General features: G+C 49.7%; 1 protein-coding gene across 2 annotated transcripts in view; it reads left to right on the forward strand.

Moving 5' to 3' along the window:
• PDE10A (phosphodiesterase 10A) overlaps window positions 1-17,935 on the forward strand; it is a 243,516-nt gene that overhangs the window by 133,431 nt on the left and 92,150 nt on the right. The window lies entirely within an intron of this gene.

The raw sequence follows: 17,935 nt of genomic DNA on the forward strand, positions 1-17,935 counted from the left end.
ATAACTTTGGACCCCCTGAACCAAACTTCACCAAACTTGGGATGCATTATCAGGAGAGTCTCTTATTGACACCATCCAGGTTTTGTGAAGTTTGGTCCAGGGGGTCCAAAGCTATGGACTTCCAAAGGGAGTGCCCCATCCTCCATTGTTTTCAATGGGAGCTAATACATCTTTGAGGGCTACATCTTTGAGGGTCCATAACTTTGGACATCCTGAACCAAACTTCACCAAACCTGGGAGAGATCATCAGGAGAGTCTCTTATTGATACCGCCTAGGTTTTGTGAGGTTTGGTCCAGGGAGTCCAAAGCTATGGACTCTCAAAGGGGGTGCCCCATCCCCCATTGTTTCCAATGGGATCTTAGGAGATGGGGCTACACCTTTGAGGGTCCATAACTTTGGACCCCCCGAACCAAACTTCACCAAACCTGGGTGGTATCATTAGGAGAGACTCCTAAAGATACCCTGAAAGTTTGGTTCTTCTAGCTTAACCATTGCACCCCTGACAGCAGGAACCCCCCAAATTTCCCCAGATTCTCCTTTTAAATCCACCCTCTTCAGCATGGATTTAAAGGGAGAATCTGAGGTCCTCAGTTTAGAAGAAGAAGAAGAGTTTGGATTTATATCCCCCCTTTCTCTCCTGTAGGAGACTCAAAGGGGCTTACAATCTCCTTGCCCTTCCCCCCTCACAACAAACACCCTGTGAGGTGGGTGGGGCTGAGAGAGCTCAGAGCTGTGTGAGCTAGCCCAAGGTCACCCAGCTGGCATGTGTGGGAGTGTACAGGCTAATCTGAATTCCCCAGATAAGCCTCCACAGCTCAAGTGGCAGAGCAGGGAATCAAACCTGGTTCCTCCAGATTATAATGAACCGGTTCTTAACCCACTGCACACCACATTGAAAGTGATGATGCTGTTTCATGGAGGGGGATAATCCACCCCCAAACAGCATCACTTTCAATATTGTTTAACTAGGGACCCCAGATTCTCCCTTTAAGGTGCATCTAGTTTAAACACCATTGAAAGTGATGCTGTTTGGGGGTGGATTCCTGCATCACAGCTGCTGCCCGGGAGGGGGGGGCGCAAAACTCAGATTTTGCACCAGGCTCCATTTTCCCTCTATGCCTCAGCCCAGAGGGGAGGGGCAGGGGAGGGCAGGGCAGGGGAGTCTGCCATCCCCGACCTCGGAGAGCTGCTTTTATAATCGCTAGACCAGGGGCGGGGTTTGGGGAGGCGTGGCCATGCCCTGGGGCGGGTGGGGGTGTGGCCCCCCCCGAACCCCCCCCCATAAAAAATCTATACCTACGTCCCTGATTGGATGATAGCACTGGGGGGTGGGTTGGGGCATTCCTGGGGGAGAAGCCTGACAATAGATGGCTCCCATCCTGGCCTTCGCCGCATGGTTGCTGCAGCCAGCACCCCAGAAGTCTGTTCCGCCCCATGGATGGCTTTTGGCCAGCCAGGGAGGTTTGTTGTTTTCCTGCATCCCCAAGCCACCCAACAGCCATCTGGAGGCAGCAGGGTGGTATAGTCGCAGCACTGCATCTGGTGCCTCAGGCTGTGGATGGGGCTTCCCACCATCTTGTGTTACTCAGTCAGGAAAGAATTGACTGATTCCTTGCTGTTTACTTCATATCATTCCTATATTTAATAGTGATGTGTGATCTCCATCTGTGGATGTGTAAAACTGTGGATCTGTTCTCTGTTTACACACAAGGAGGCAGCCCACAGCCTGCAACACAGTATGTTTGCTGGACTTTGCTGGACTTCTGCTTCTTCTGGTTTTCTTAGCGCCACTCATGAACAGCCTTAAAGGCACAGAGCTGAAATTCTCTTTGCTGCAGATGGTGAGACCTTTCTCCGCTCCAATAAACACACAACAACGACAGGCTGGAAAAGGAATGGGCCGCAGGCCAGTTTATTAAATATTATCAATAACATGATAAACTTAAACTATGTACAATTGAAGCTGGGCTGCAAACGGGACGCACATCACCATCCCAATCTCCATTGGGACTGACGGGAAGGGAAGCCCCAGAGATATCACTCCGGCTTCCACCCTTCCCGCCTATGCTGAGGAGACGGGCACCGGCTAAGCCTGTGGCCGCCTATCGGCCCGCCCTCCTCCCATGCTTGCTGGGGTGTCAGGCACCGGCTAAGCCCTCGGCCACCTATCGGCCTGACCCAACCCCACTCCCTGGGGTGTCGGGCAGCGGCCCGACCTGCCAGCCTGCCAACCTGCCCGCCCCACCCCCCGGCCCTTCCACAGGGCACAAGCCTGGGAGAACCAGCCGGAAGGCTCGTTTTCTCCCCAGATGTGCGATACCCATTGTCAAACCCGCCACGAGCTGCCCCTCTTGCAGCTCCCCGCCCAAGCTTCTCAAGCCTGAGCCTGTCTGGTCCATACCAAACGGAGGAGGGTGTACCGGACCGATTGCAACCACAGGTCCTTGCCCCACCGGGACAGGCGGACGCCATCCGGCTCAAACAGTTCTGCGTTGTCCCGGGTGATTTCTGCGTAGTCCGCCACCGCTCCCCCAAGAGAGAGCACCACCTTGGCAACCGCGTTGTGGACTTTCCTGCAAGCCCTGTCCACGGCCGTGGGGTCCACCGCTCCCCTCCAGTGCACCCGCTGCAGGAGCTCAGACCAAACCAAGGTCATACCGGGCCGGTGCCTGGCCAGGCTCCGAAGCGTGGTGGCCACCGCCCAATGAAGTTCGAGGCCCGACCTGGCCGGGAGATCCTCGTCCCCCAGGTGGACAACTAAAATATCCGGAGAATTGTGGTAGTGGAAAAAGTACTACGATGGAAGCTTGGCCTCCAGCTCATGCCAAAGCATGTGCCCCTGCCCCAGCCAAGTAATCCTCCGCGTGAGCAGCGAGTCCGAGATGCCGGAGAGCCCAGTCGGATGAGCAGGCGTAGTCCCCAGCTCTGTTGACAAGCTTTGTGCCCGACCCACACCTGTCGAGAAACAGTCTGCGGCATCCCAGGCGGCACTGTGAAGGGAGATCAACCTGGGAGAATCAAATGGTGAAGCGAATATAAGCCTGAAATGCACCCGACCGCTTAATACCTTCCCAAGGTGCGAGGATGTCCTCCTGGGCCCTGCCTTCCTGTGCAGCGGTTGGTGGCAGCCCTATTCTGAAGGAGTGCAGGCCGAACTTCGGTGACTGAAACCCGCCCATGTAGGCCAAAGCATGCCCTGAACACCGCCAGCATCTGGAACCTGGTGGGGGGGGGGACCCGTCCTCTATGCACCGAGAGCATGCCGCCCTGCCTGGGCGGCCTGTGCGAACCAGGTGGTGAGGGAAGCCCGAGAGGGAGCAGGTAAAGCGTCACCCGGCAAGGACTGGCATGAGTGACCCAGGCACGCGATGACGCTACCTGAGTCCGGTTTTGAAATGGGCAAAGCCGCAGCGTAGACCATGTCCCCAGACAGAGACCGAGGTGGTGCCTTTGTAGGCGCCCAGTGCTGGAGCCGGCCGGTCCCTAATGGTGGGGGCGACTAGCTCCCGGGCCTGCAAAGCCCCATGATGAGCCAGGTGGAAGGCGGCTGCAAAGAACAAGCGCTGCGTGGCGTGAAGCGCCACACCTGCCGCAGCTCCCTGGTGACTGCCTGTAACACGCACCTCCTGGTGGCCGGGGCACCTGAGGTCCTTCTGCCTGAGGCCCACCCGCCGCCAACCCGCCGCCAGCCGGTGAACTACAAATGCTTTGGTCCGCGTCCGGGGAAGCCCGAAATCCTACCAGCAAATGCAATGCCAGCCAGCTGCACCCCGCTGAGTGCGTGGGTGCATCCCCCGCCCATGGAGTTGAACCAAATGCTCAAGTAGGAGGCCTGTGTCCACCCCGCCGCGGACCAGAACTTAGCGGTCGGCTGCGTGGCGCTCAGGTAGTCGTATACGCACGGCTCTGTCGTGCACTACCTGCACGTGGCCGGTGCCAGCCGGGTCAAAACACCTGTGATGGCCGGTTAAGCTGCCAAGGTTCCACAGGGACGCCGGCACTGTCGCCGGGAACAGCTCCGCCTCGGGGGCCAGGCGCCGGAATCAATCCACCTGCTGGCGAGATAAGGCGTCAGCGATCTCATTTTGTAAACCTGGAACGAAAGCAGCTTTAAAAGAAATGTTATAGGTAAGGCAGGTAAGGACAAGATTGCGCACCAATCGCATGACCCGAGCCACGTCTTGATTTGCTCGACTGCCTGTTCACCCCGCTGCACCACGGCCTGGTTATCGCGCCAAAAGAGCACCCTTTTGTTAAGCCAGCGATCGTGCCAGATGTGCACCGCCACCAAGATGGGAAACAGTTCCAGAAAAGTGAGGTCCCTGGTGATACCCGCTGCGTGCCAGGCTGGAGGCCAGAGGCCCTGCGCCCACTGACCCTGGAAGTACACACCAAAACCAAAGGCCCCGGAGGCGTCAGAGTGTGCCTGCAGCTCCAGGCCAGGTTCCATAGATGTCTGCCACAAGGAGATGCCGTTGAAGCCTTGGAGGAAGGACAGCCAGACCTGCAGGTCTTCTTTCAGGCCCCGGGTGACCCTGATGTGGTGGTCAGGGGACCTGAAGCCAGACAATGACCTCGCCAACCCGGGGAGCAGAACGCATGCAGGTGCCACCACCCTGCAGGCGAAATTGAGGTGGCCCAGTAAGGACTGCACTAGGCGCACCCTGCATTTTCGCAGGGGAAAAACGGATTGGAGCAGGTTGGTCAGGGCAACAAGCTTGTCTCTGGGGAGTGAAGATGTGCCCCAGACCGTGTCCAGGTGGATGCCCAGGTAGCTGAGGGCAGGTGTAGGGCCCTCCGTCTTGTTGGGAGCCAGAAGAACCCCCAGCTCAGCAGCCAGCGTCTGGAAAGCCTGCAGGGCGACTTCGCATTCCCTGGTGCCCTGCCTGCCAATGAACAGGAAGTCATCTAGCTAGTGGGTCACCAGCCCGGAGGGCACTCTCTGCCTGAAGGCCCATTCAAGGAAGGTGCTGAAGGCCTCGAAGGCAGCACAGGCAATGGAGCAACCCATGGGCATGGCCTTGTCCACATACCACCTGCCCTGAAAATGGATGCCCAGCAGCTCGAAATCTAGCGGGGAAATGGGCAGGAGCCGAAAGGCAGACTGAATGTCGCATTTTGCTAGGGAGGCACCTGGGCCGGCCTGCCTAATGAAACTGATGGCCTTGTCCAGGGTGGCATACTGGACTGTACAAAGCTCAGGGTCTATGAAATCGTTCACTGAGTCGCCCCGGGGCTGGGAGTGGTGTTGTATTAACCGGAACTCCCCCTGGGTCTTCTTGGGCACTACACCGATGGGGGAGACCCTGAGGTTGGGAAGAGGCGAGTGGCTGTAAGGGCTGTGCAATTCCACCCCGGCTCTAATTTTTTTTTTTCTAGCTTATCAGCCGCCACCACGCCTGTGGGTGCGATCGCTAACTGATTGCAAGTTGCTTGCCTGGTGGTGGCCTTCCTGGGCCCTCGATAGGGAATTCTGAAACCCGTTGAGAAGAGCCATCTCAAGCATGCCGCCAGCCGGGCCGCTGTCCGGGTAATGCTAGCAGCCAATCCAGCAGCACCCCCACCCGGACGGGTGTGGGGGCCAAGGACTGCAGCTGGGAAGGGGGTTCATTGCTTCCGAGGGCGCAGAAGCGTTGCCCTGGCCACCAGCATCCTTATGGGAGGACCCGGCGCCAGGGGACCGGGCCTGCTGAAAGGGGGAGCAGCCGGCTGGCTTTGGGCAGCCCACTCTGCTGTGGTTCCCATAGCAGTTGCAGCAGACGCGGTGCTCAGATTCTGCACTTAGGCCGCTGGCAAGCAAGCTCCCGCTGGAATTCCCAACAGGTCCTCTTTGGTCACTTCACCCTTGGTAGGTCCTGGTGGGCCTCTCTGAGGAGGGGGGGGTTCCGTAGTCCCTTTCATGGCTCGCTGGACTACAACCATCCACGCTTGGTCGCGGTATGAGATCCCAGCTGAAGCGGCTCTTGTGGGAAGCGTTCCCGCGAATGGCCTCGCCAGAGGGCTATGGCTGCTGGTTCTGTGGCAGGGCCCGTCCGCAGCATTACGCTTCATATGGGCCGCCAAGTGCCAGGCTCCACAGGGGGTAAGCGTCCGAAATGAGGGCCAGGTGATTCGCAAAACCCAGCAAATTCAGTTATTAAAAGTCCTCTCATTTGCCGCTGGTGGGTCCTTCCGCTTCTTTTGTCAGCTCCTCCCGCCGGACCAACCATGTTTCCTCCTCCCGCCTCAGACATCATCTGAATATGTCCACATAATACCCATCTACCGCCCGCTCCCGGAGCTTCCTGGGGAGATGGGACCCGGGAGGGTTGCCACAGTCGCTGTAAGCTGCCAGTAGGTGGCGCATTCGAACCCCCATGGCTTCAGCGCTTCCGGCGAAAGCCATAGGGGGGAGGGCGGGCACCTTCTCGCTCTGGAACCAGAACTCCCCGCTAGCTCAGCATATCGCCACCCCCGGTGGACTCACCCCGCGACGGCGAGCTGGGAGACCGGCCTTGAGGAACGGGAACGCCGCGACGACTACTCTCTTCCTCCTGCCCTCACGCTCGAGGGGGGCCAACGGACGCTGCTCACACCGACGCAAGGACGCATCTACCACCGGGGGTGATAGCTGGATGTCCTCCGCCGGTCCGGGATTGCCGCGGTTCGCCCAAGCACTGCGCCGGGCAGCCGCCGACGTATGGGGTTCGGACCCTTCTGCACTGCAGGGGGTCCTGGAATCCACAGACGCTCCGCCGGTGGGCCTGGGAGAGATGCAGCAGCATGTCTGCTAAATTTTGAACTATGGTGGGGGCGGGATTGATCGCTGGCAAGCCCGGACAGGGCGGAAACCGGCCCTGAGCCTGCAGGTGCCGCTGAAAGGAGAAGCCTCCCCTGTCGAGTAGTGACTGCTCGACTGGGCCCACCACCTGCCTCCTCGCCGATAGGGGATAAGCCCGCGTCGTGAGCGTAAGTCATTTCTGCACAGCCGCTACCGATCCGAGAACCACGGGCCTCTCGTCTGGATGCCCCAGGGCCGGGTCTGGGCCCGGACCTAAGTTGATTTCCAGGGTTTCGGGCTCTGCCCGAAGGCGGCGTCCCCTCCGAGGGGAGTACCCTGCTCTTCGCCCGCTTTGGCCCCATCGCCAAAGACAAGACGTGGCCGGCCACTCAAGTAGTGCGCAGAAGCGGGAAGGTAGCGCGGTGATAGAACTAGAGTAGCGTAGAAGTGAAGCGGATAACAAGAAGAGAAGTGAGAAGCAAGTGGAAGAATGGCCACGCCCGGTCTCCCTCCTGGCCTTACGCAAGACTCAGACCACACCACCACGCCTTGCTGAGTCTCGGCGCCGGGAAGGGCGCGGACTGGGAGAGGCGTTCTTATATGCCTTGAGCTCCTCCCGCCTTTACCGGCTGGGAGCCAATCATTGCACCCGCTTTGCAGCATGCCGCCAAGCCATGCATGCACGTTATTTTTGCTCCTTGGCTCACCCCGGCAGCAATGGCTGCCCCCGGTTATTCGGTTGCAGCTTTTTTCTCATTCCCTGCCCCTCCTCACACAGATGCACTCTCTCTCTCTCTCTCTCTCTCTGTGTGTGTGTGTGTGTGTGTGCCACCATCACAAGAGAAGAGAGAGACTTGTACAAAACAGAGTCTTGTCTGAAGTAAAGTTTTAAAAGCCCTCCCAGCCACTGAGGGCAGAATAGAGTGGGGAGAGGTGAGATGGAGCCAAAAAGATGCCTGCTTGTATTGTTTCTTGAAAAAGCTTTCTGTTGTTACTGTATATCAAAAGATCAATCTTTCAATATATGGACTTTAGAAAAGGAGGAAAGAGCTGGCAGCATTTGTGGGGGGGGGGAGGCTGTGCTGAGTCTGTGCTTGTGAAGGAGAGACTGAACACAGGCATTAGACAGAGATGCGGGGTTCTTCTCCCCAGTACGCACATGAGAGATCTCTCAATCTCTTGATCACTGCACTTAGGGAAGCAGGAAGAAACTGACAGCATGAAGGGGGGTGAGGGGCAAGGTGCGCAAAGGAGTGCAAGGGGGTGGGAAGGCTGGCCATGGAAGGAGAGAAGATAGCCAAGGAAACCTGTGCCAACTAGCAAATCTGTCCCACTCTGGCAGAGAAGCAAGATTTAAATTGTGCTATAAGTGATTTCACTTGCAGTGGAGAGAGTGGAAAGTGAAAGTGGGTTTCCAGAAAATAGGTCCGTACAAGAAATCTTGCTGCGAGGACACTGGCCTCCACTATGCAGCAAAGATCTTGGGCATAATTGGCCTGTGTTTATCTTGAAGAAGGAAGAAAAAAGTTTGGATTTATATCCCCCCTTTCTCTCCTGAAGGAGACTCAAAGGGGCTTACAATCTCCTTGCCCTTTCCCCCTCATAACAAACACCCTGTGAGGTAGGTGGGGCTGAGAGAGCTCCGAGAAGCTGTGACTTGCCCAAGGTCACCCAGCTGGCGTGTGTGGGAGTGTACAGGCTAATCTGAATTCCCCAGATTAGCCTCCACAGCTCAGGCGGCAGATCTGGGAATCAAACCCGGTTCCTCCAGATTAGATACACGAGCTCTTAACCTCCTACGCCACTGCTGCTCTTGGAGGAAAAAGTTTCACTGGAAAGCCTGTTCTAGTGGTTTTGCTGCTAATGCTCAGATAAGAATGTTGCACTGGCCACTTGCCAGCCATTTTGTATAAAAACTCATTTTAATGTTACACTATTCTTTTGTAATTTCACATTTCCATTATTTAAGAACTTTGGGGGCAATGTTCTTTGGTTCTTTTGGTTGTTTTTGTATCCAGTTGTTGTATACCTTCTTCAACCAAGTTCTTCTATTTTATCTGGAAAAAAAAAGAATGATAGGAATGTAAAAAGCTTTGAGTAGATCCCAGCAATAGATGGTAGTTTATGCGGTCTTTTTGTAAGAATGACAGTACAAAAGAAACTACCAAAAATGCATACTTTTGGGTGACTACTAATGTATAATGTGAGACTGAAAATAAGGAATGGTTACTTATTCTGCCTGATAGATAGTGCCACCTAGTGACTTTTTAAAAGATTGTTTAAAGCAGAATACCTAAATATTTTCTCTTTAAAAACTTATGTCTCATTTTTAAGCTAAACAGAATATTCATTCTTGAAGCATACAAGTTACAGAAACATTGTTTTTAAAATGTTCTTGTTTGGCATCTGGAAGGTTTGGTATTGAATGCTATACCAACTCATGTCTGTAAATAGTATTGTCATTTTAATTCAATTCAATATATGTATTCTGGGTTATTACATAATATAATTTTTATCATATTATTACATAATATAATTTTTGCTATAATTTCTGTCATCACATGATACTCTTGAGTGTCTGAAATGGCTGTTCTTAGCTATCATGTTGCGAGTAGGCACAGATAATTGTTTTTAACACCTCTAGCACCTGCTGAACAGGTGGCTTCAAACTGGGGAAGTAACAAAATAAGTTGACTATCATCCAAAGTTGATTTTGGACCTGACCTGCAACCTTTGAGGTGATATCATTTGCTGGTCCGTATTTTATGATGTGAAAATTTATAGTGGGCCTTTTGGTTTTCATAGGCAAAACTGGCTGGATCAGAATGTAAAATAGAATATGTTGAATGTGTTAATTATGAAAGGTGCTGGCACAGTAGGGGAAATCTTAGCAGGAAGAGGTCAGTTCAATGTCAAGTCATAGGTAGGTTGAGTTATTCTGCTTTCAGAACAGTGTCATGGTTTTTATTGGCTCTTTAATACAGCCTTTACACAGTGAACAGTTCTTTCTGGCTTGGTTTTTTAAAATTTGTTTTCTCAAGAACAAAGACAAATGTTGCTTAATTCAGAATCACATCAGAAGGAAGCTTTACCTGACATCCTGTCTTGACAGGTAGTGGTTTGTGATTGCTGGTTCTTTGAAGCAAGTATACAAACCATTGTTGGCACTAGGTGTGGTTTAATACATTATCTGAATTGACAGCTCATCGTTATGAACATGGTTCTTCCTTTGGAGGTCAGTGGCCCACAAATATAGGAATACTAATGAGATAGAAAAGCATGAGTAGGTTGCTCTTGCAGATGGTTTCTTGAACAGTTCAGTTCATTCCACAGCCCCTCACTTGCTCAAAGTTCATATTTTGCTGACTTGTTTCCATTAGAACTTTCAGGGTGGTTCACTGCACAGCACTAAATAAAATAAACAAAGCCAGTGAAATATATTACCTATTAGGCATGATATGAATGATTTGAGAGAAAGGATACTAGAAGAAAAGATAAATGGGTCAGAAAAGGACTGGATTTTTAACGTACAGGATGCTTGCCACAGCTAGTTGGGAAAATCTTGAAGGAAATTTAAGCAAGCAATAGAGCAAGGGTCCCCGCCAACACCTTTTATGGTGTCTGCCAAGTATTTTTAGGAAGTGAGTGGAGCCAGGTAAGACTTTTCCCCAGAAGTCTTCCCTTTGACTATTGGAGTTTTGATTAGCTGTTCAGATTTTTTAAAGAAAGCTGCTTTGGCAGCAGCTGCCACTATAACCTCTATGTTCAGAAACACCTTTTTAAAGAGTTTTGTGTATGTAAATGGTGAGAGTTCTTTTGGGGACGTTCATCATCTTGAATCAAGTTCACCAAGCCTCTGGAGTCTTCATGAGCCAACCACCAGCAGGAAGAATGGACTTGGCATCATCAGACTGTAATTAGAAGGACTTGGAATGAAACTTGAACAGGACCTTGGAGTGTTAAGTTAAATGTTAATGTTGATAATTGTCATATGTCAAAGAAAGTAAACCATTTTGTTTAAAATCTAGTTGTTGCAAACTCCTTCCAAGTTCTGCCCCACAGAACCCATGAGCTGAGGTTACGCCACTACAGCACAAGGAAAATCCACTGGGTTACTGAAGCTGTGGCAGCCATTTTGTTGCTGCATTCACTATGCCGTGTCAGAATTCCAAATATGCCCATAGACTCAAAAAGATTGGGGACCTCTGTAATAGAGCATATATGGTATGGTTAATACAAGCAAATGGCAGTCATCCAGTAGGGGTTCTGGTTGGATATATTGTCGAAGGCTTTCTAATGTCGATTCAACTGAGTTCTGGTGGATACAGGTTTATGTTCAGTGGATCTTGTTCCTAACATAAGTCACATATTCGCAAACCTGTGGCTGCCATCTTCAGAAGTGTATCACAGAGGGGAGACAGTGTTTAACAGATTTCCCTCTGTGATACACCTCTGAAGATGCCAGCCACAGATGGAGGTGAAACATTAGGAACAAGATCCACCAGACCATGGCCACACAGCCCGGAAAACCCACCAGAACCAAACTGGTTGGAAATTTGCTATTATTATTTACTATTTGGGTTAGGGAGTTGCTTTAGTTTAGAATGGAAAATTGGAAGAGGCACTGCTAGGGAACAAATTATGCTTTATACCACTCTGCTCACAGCTATAAAATACCATGACAGACATAAATACCATGACATACCCTAACCCTAACCCTGGATGTGCTAAATGACTGTGGCTTAGAGCAGATGGTTGTGGAACCAACCAGGGGAGAGGTGATCCTAGATCTAATTTTATGTGGGACCCAGAACCTGGTGCAGGAAGTCAGTGTTGTTGAGCCGATAGGGAACAACAGCGCAATTCACAATGCTGTCAGATTCAGGGCATCTCAGAATGCGAACAAGTGGTTAAACTACTAATGAAGCTACATCTTCACTTCTTTCAGAAAGGGAAATTTCTCAAAGATGAGGGGGATAGTGCGCAGGAAGCTGAAAGGGAAAATCAAGAGAGTCAAAACTGTCCAGGATGCTTGGAGGTTATTTAAAAACACAGTAATAAAAGCTCAGCTGGAATGTGTTCCGCAAGTTAGGAAAGGCAGAACCCAGTGCAAAAGAAAGCCACCATGGTTAACAAGAGAGGTTGAGGAAATTATCAGAAAAAAGAAAATGTCTTTTGAAGAAAAATGGAAGTCCAGTTTGGCTGATGAAGAATATGAGAGGGAACACAAATAGTGGCAAAAGAGAAGCAAGTTAGCTGTAAGGGAGGCAAAAAAGGATTATGAGGAACGCATGGCTATGAACATCAAGACCAGCAACAAATAGTTCTTCAAGTACATCAAAAGCAGGAAGCCAGCAAGGGAAGCAGTAGGCCCGTTAGATGACAAAGGAACAAAGGGTGTGCTAAAAGATGGCAGGGAGATTGCAGAGAAGCTGAATGAATTCTTTGCATCTGTCTTCACCCAAGAGGAGGTGGAGGAACATTCCTGCACTCTGAACCAAGCTTCTTAGGAGGCTAATCCGAGGAACTAGCTAAGATAGTGGTAGACAAGGAAGAAGTTCTGGCAGCCATTGATAAACTAAAATGTTACTCAAATCCCCGGCCCAGATCGTGATCTCGTCACCCAAGAGTTCTTAAAGAGCTCAAGCATGAAATTGCTGATCTTCTCACTTTAATATGCAACTTATCCCTGAAATCAGGCTCCATTAGGGTTGGTCAATACTAAAAAAATTCGGTAAAATTCGGATTTGGGTATTTTGGGGCATAAAATTATTTGTATGCCCGAATCCGAATCATAGCCAATTCGGATATACCCGAAAATTCGGGTAAATCCGAAAAAATTCGGTCCGCTTTATTATTTTTTGAATTTTGGGTGTTTTTTACACGTTTTGGCCTGCAGGGGACGCAGAATGGTTAGCTAGCGGCATTCAAAATTTCGATATCATCTGGAGATTGTCCTGATGATTCTCCCCTGTTTATGCAGTTTGGTTCTAGGGGGGGCAAGTTATTGACCCTCAAAAGTGGGTGCCCCCATCCCCCCATTGTTTCCAATGGAAGCTAACAGGAGATGGGCTACACTTTGAAGGTCCATAACGTTGGACCCTCTGAACCAAACTTCACCAAACTTGGGGAGTATCATAGGGACAGTACATTTATGATACCCCAAAATTTTGGTGACAGTAGCTCTAAAACTGCACCCCTCACAGTCACCCAAAGAAATTTCCCCAGATTCTATGCTCTGTAGTGGCTGGCTGGCTCCATTGCAGCCACAGGAAATTTCTGTGGGAGGGCTGTGGGAGTGCACACTTCTCATGGTAAACCCACAAAACTTTCAGGGTGTCTTCAGGAGAGTCTCTCTTCATGACACCATCCAGGTTTGGTGACCGTTGCTTCATGGGGTTCTACTGTTATGCGTAGGGTCCATCTCCCACTGCCCTCTATAAGCAAAGTTCCTCAAACCTGGATGGTGCCATCCAAAGACTTCCTCCTGAAGATAAATTCTGAACATTTTGTGACTGTACTCTTGATAAATGTGCACCTCTACAGCCCTCCACCAGAAATTCCACATTGACAGCAAATGCAGAAGTCACTGCAGAAAAAAAGAACCTTGGGCAATTAGTAAAGATTTCCGGTAGGGGCACATTTTTAGACATATCAGCACTAAAATATCAGGGTATCATCAGGAGACTGTCCTGATGACACCTCCCACGCTTTTGGTGCAGTTTGGTTTAGGGGGGTCAACAGTTATGGACCCTCAAAATGGTAGCCACCATCTCCTTAGCTGTCATTGAAAACAATGTAGGATAGAGGGTCTCTTTGAGGGGAAGTCTGAGACTTTGGCCCTCCTGAACCAAACTGCACTAAACTTAATCAGGACAGTCTCCTGATGATACCTTGAAATTAGGTTACACTAGCTTTAAAAATTCCAGTTTTCATGTTTCACCGGCCTCCCTGGCACATACGAAGCCTGCTGGAGTGAGTGAGCGGTGAAACACGCAAACCAGCATTTTTAAAGCTAGTGACACTAAACTTTCAGGGTAACATCAGGAGACTGTCCCGGATGATACCCCCCCAAAGTTTGGTGCAGTTTGGCCCAGGGGAGCTAAAGTTATGGACTCCTCAAAGCAAGGTGTAGCCCCCATCCCTTATCAGCTCCCATTGGAAACAATGGGGGATAGTTGCACCCCTTTTGAGGGTCCATACCTGAACCAAACGGCACCAAACTTGGTGGGCAACATCAGGAGAGTCACCTGATGATACCCTGATAATTTATGTTAATATATCTCAATCGCGTCCCCTCGTAGGTATTCCTCTAGAAATTTGTTCAAGATTCTTAGGCCTGTAGTGACTTAGTTGTATTGTTATCAATGGGGACTTTCTGGTAGAGGGCTGTGAGGTGCACATACTTGAGCAGGTATGGTCATAAATAGGGTTAGGGAGAGTCTTGATGACACCATCCAGGGTTGGGGAATTTTGCTTCAGGGGGGTTTAAATTCTATGGGACCCAAAAAAAGGGTAGCCCATCTCCCACTTCCCCTGAAGCAAAGTTCCCCAAACCTGATGTCATCCAGAGACTCTCCCAGAAGATACCCTGAAAGTTTTGTGGGTTTACCATGAAAAAATGTGCACTCCAAGAGCCCCTCAGAAATTCCCTATTGGACAGCAATGCAGCCAAGTCACTCAAGAAACGTTAAATCTGTGCAAACTTCGGGGGTGCCTGCAGGGGGGTGCATTTAGATGTAATGGTACCATTTTCAGTGTATCATCAGGAGACTGTCCTGATGTTACCCTCCAAGCTGGCAGTTTGGTTCAGGGGGGGCCAAAGCTATGGACCCCTCAAAAGGCAGCCCTCATCTCCTTAGTTCCCATTGGAAAGAATGGGGATAGGGACACTACATTTGGGGGGTCCATAACTTGGCCCCCCTAAACCAAAATGCACTAAACTTGAGGGTACTACCAGGACAGTCTCCTGATGTTACCCTGAAAATTTGGTGTGCTGATATGTTTAAAAGTGTCTCCTGCAGGCCGAAATGTGAAAAAACACCAAAAATAAAACGCACTGTTAAGTAATCCCAATCCCATGGATTCGATCTGTTAGGATTCGACAGCTCAGATTCGCCCTGCTCGTCTAATCCGTCCGAACTGCGGCAGATTCGGTAAAATTCGATTTAACTGTCCGGAATCTCCAACCCTAGGCTCCATCCCTGAAGACTGGAAGATGGCCAATGTCACACCAATCTTTAAGAAAGGATCTAGGGGGGACCCGGGAAATTACAGGCCAGTCAGCTTGACATCTGTTCCTGGTAAATTAGTAGAATCTATCATTAAAGATAAAATTATAAAACATGTAGAAAAGCAAGACCTGCTGAGAAAGAGTCAGCATGGCTTTTGCAGAGGCAAATCCTGTCTTACAAACTTACTTTGTTCTTTGAGGGTGTTAACAGGCATGTGGACAGGGGTGAACCGGTGGACATTGTCTACTTGGATTTCCAAAAGGCTTTTGACAAAGCTCCTCACCAGAGACTGTTGAGAAAACTCAGCAATGAAGGAATAAGAGGGGAAGTCCTCCGATGGATTAAAAACTGGTTGAGAAACAGGAAACAAAGAGTGGGTGTAAATGGGAAGTTCTCTCAATGGAGAGATGTAGGGAGTGGTGTCCCCCAAGGATCCTCGCTTTGGGACCAGTGCTCTTTAACCTATTCATAAATGACCTGGAAGTAGGGGTGGTGAAGCGCAGTGGCTAAGTTTGGTAGATGATACCAAATTATGTAGGGTGGTGAGAACCATAAAGGATTGCTAAGAGCTCCGCAAGCTGACCTTTGATAAATTAGGTGAGTGGCCTCAGAAATGGCAAATGCAGTTCAATGTCGCAAAATGTAAAGTGATGCAATATAGGGGCAAAAAATCCAAACTTCACATTAAGACGCCACAGCAGGGTCAGTGTGCTATCAGTCACAAACCAGGAAAGGGATTTAGGCGCCTTAGTTGATAGTTCCATGGGAATGTCAACTCAATGCATGGCAGCCATGGAAAAGGCAAACTCTCTATGCCAGACTCTCATTAGAAAAGGAATTGATAATAAAACTGGCAAAGATTGTCATGCCCTTATACAAAGCCGTGGTGCGACCGCACTTTGAGTATCAGTGTCCAGTTCTATCGGCCAGACTTCAAAAAAAGGATATTGAGGAGATAGAAAAAGTGCAGAGAAGGGCAACAAGGATGATTGAGGGACTGGAGCACCTTCCCTATGAGGAGAGGCTGCAGCGTTTGGGACTCTTTAGTTTGGAGAGGAGGCGGCTGAGGGGGGATATGATTGAAGTCTACAAAATTATGCATGGGGTAGAAAATGTTGACAGAGAGAAATTTTTCTCTCTTTCTCACAATACTAGAACCAGGGGGCATTCATTGAAAATGCTGGGGGGAAGAATTAGGACTAATAAAAGGAAACACTTCTTCGTTATTCCAAACACCAATCGCATGTTGTGTGAAGATTCGTCACACAACGTGTGATTGGTGTTTGGAATATGCTGCCACAGGAGGTGGTGATGGCCACTAACCTGGATAGCTTTAAAAGGGGCTTGGACAGATTTATGGAGGAGAAGTTGATTTATGGCTACCAATCTTGATCCTCTTTGATCTGAGATTGCAAATGCCTTAACAGACCAGGTGATCGGGAGCAACAGCCGCAGAAGGCCATTGCGTTCACATCCTACATGTGAGCTCCCAAAGGCACCTGGTGGGCCACTGCGAGTAGCAGAGAGCTGGACTAGATGGATTTTGGTCTGATCCAGCTGGCTTGTTCTTATGTTCTTATGTTCTTATTGGAAAGTCAGGGAGGGGAACACTCCGGAATCTGATACCTGAAAAGGCAAGAACATACACTGCACAATCCATAAAGCTAAACAGTGCCTGAAAGGTGGAAAGCTTTCACAGGTATGTCTTCAGCTGGCTATCTCCCTGGGAGTAGCCATCCGGTGATAAAAAGCAGCACATATGGTGCCAAGTTGACCATGATAGGGTGGCTTGGGATGCCATCTGGAGAATCAGATAGAAGGCAGACAAGTAAAAGAAAGACATAAGGCAATACACAGTTTCACTCAGCTTATCTAACTGTGATTTTACTGTAGATTAAACCTCAAGCCATTGTTTGGTTTCTAAAGTATAGTTGCTGCAAGCTATTGTTTGATGAAATATATTGAACTAGTGGTGTACACTTTTTTTCCCATTCAGGCTTATTGGACCCAAACATTTTCAGTAAAGCTGAAAAAAGCCAAATATACTTACCAGTAAATGTATTTTTCAGCTTTTTTCCTGGAAATCTGAACATTTTCATCTCTGTTAAAGTCTACGGGAATTTTATTGAAGCTCCAGAGGTGCTGTTTTTTCAAGGACCAACTTTTCAGCATAGTTGCAGGAGTCCCAAGTTTGGTGAAGTATGGTTCAGAGAGTCCAATTTTATGGGCACCCAAATGGGGTGTCCCCATCTTTCTTTGGAAACTATTGAACATTCCAATGAAAGACGGGACAGCCTTTTAGGGCCCCATAAAATTGGATCCATCTGAACCAAATCTCACCAAACTTGACAGTTCTTATAAGCTATGCTACACATTTGGTATCTCTACCTAAAAAAGCAGCCCTGCACAGCCTTCCCCCCCCCCCAAATTCCCCATAAACTTTAATGGGCCAATGTCACACCCGAGCATCCGTGGGAGGAAAAGTTCCCACCATTGACTTCAATACAGAAGGAAGGTTAACTGTTTTGCTCCAATTGCATTCTGTTGGAAATATTTGTCAGACTCTGGGGGGCTGCTGGTGACTGTCCTCAGAAGAACTCCGAAGTTTGGTGATATTGGGAGTCCAGTTCTGTGGACCCCCAGTTTTTCTCTACTTGGGTTTTTCAGTTTTTCAGTTTCATCCAGATAGCAGGGAGGGCAGACTGGCTGAAAAAAAGAAGAAAAAAAGTTTGGATTTATATCCCCCCTTTCTCTCTTGTAGGAGTCTCAAAAGGGCTTTTCCTTTCCCTTCCCCCCCACAACAAACACCCTGTGAGGGGGTTGGGGCTCCAGAAAGCTGTGACTAGCTCAAGGTCACCCAGCTGGCTTGTGTTGGAGTGCACAGGCTAATCTGAATTCCCCAGATAAGCCTCCACAGCTCAAATGGCAAAGCAGGAGCTC

This window comes from Sphaerodactylus townsendi, linkage group LG01, assembly GCF_021028975.2.
Source record: "Sphaerodactylus townsendi isolate TG3544 linkage group LG01, MPM_Stown_v2.3, whole genome shotgun sequence".
Taxonomy (NCBI): domain Eukaryota; kingdom Metazoa; phylum Chordata; class Lepidosauria; order Squamata; family Sphaerodactylidae; genus Sphaerodactylus; species Sphaerodactylus townsendi.